Source organism: Seriola lalandi, unplaced genomic scaffold, assembly GCF_002814215.2.
Source record: "Seriola lalandi dorsalis isolate HSWRI2012SDOR001 ecotype SW California unplaced genomic scaffold, Sedor1 jcf7180002054861, whole genome shotgun sequence".
NCBI classification, from domain to species: Eukaryota; Metazoa; Chordata; class Actinopteri; order Carangiformes; family Carangidae; genus Seriola; species Seriola lalandi.
Window position 1 is genome coordinate 5,362,031 of NW_019525414.1, and position 624 is coordinate 5,362,654.

Sequence of the window (624 nt, forward strand, 5' to 3'; positions counted from 1 at the left end):
TGCAAATTATTTTAATTTCGCTTCATTTAAACGATCTGAATTGATGAATGTGATCAGCTGCTAAATGTAAAGGCGTGGTGTTGTTGAACGTGTCCTGAGGAGGACGACCTTCCTCACTGATGAGACTGTGATCAGTGTGAGTTCAGCAGCAGTCAGTGGAACAGGTTCATATAAAGACCTTGTTTGAAGAATCACCCTCTGTTTCATATCTGAGGCCCCAGAGAGTGAGAAGGTGCTGGTCAGACACACAAACAGTTAGTGACAACAAAAAGAATCTGAACTCGACCAGGAGGCCTGCTCTCCTATTTGTTCCTGGATTTCCTATTGAAGGAGTTGATGAACTCCTCCAAGTTTATTAAAGAGAAGAAAAAAAGATGAACCAAAGGCTCGAGGCGAGCAGGCTGACAGTTTATAAAGTGGCGGCCATTGTGGCCTGAAGGCAGATGCATGAATACCTCTGAATAGACTCCCTCAAAGTGACATGATTGAGCTAGACAACAGCAAAACATTGAAAGGAAAGCTTCTCCTCTGTGAGCTGAGCTGAGCGGCATTTCTAATGCTCCGGCTCTGAATGGATCTACATCTGCAGGGGGAGGGTCTGCCCCCCCCCCCCCCCCCCCCCCC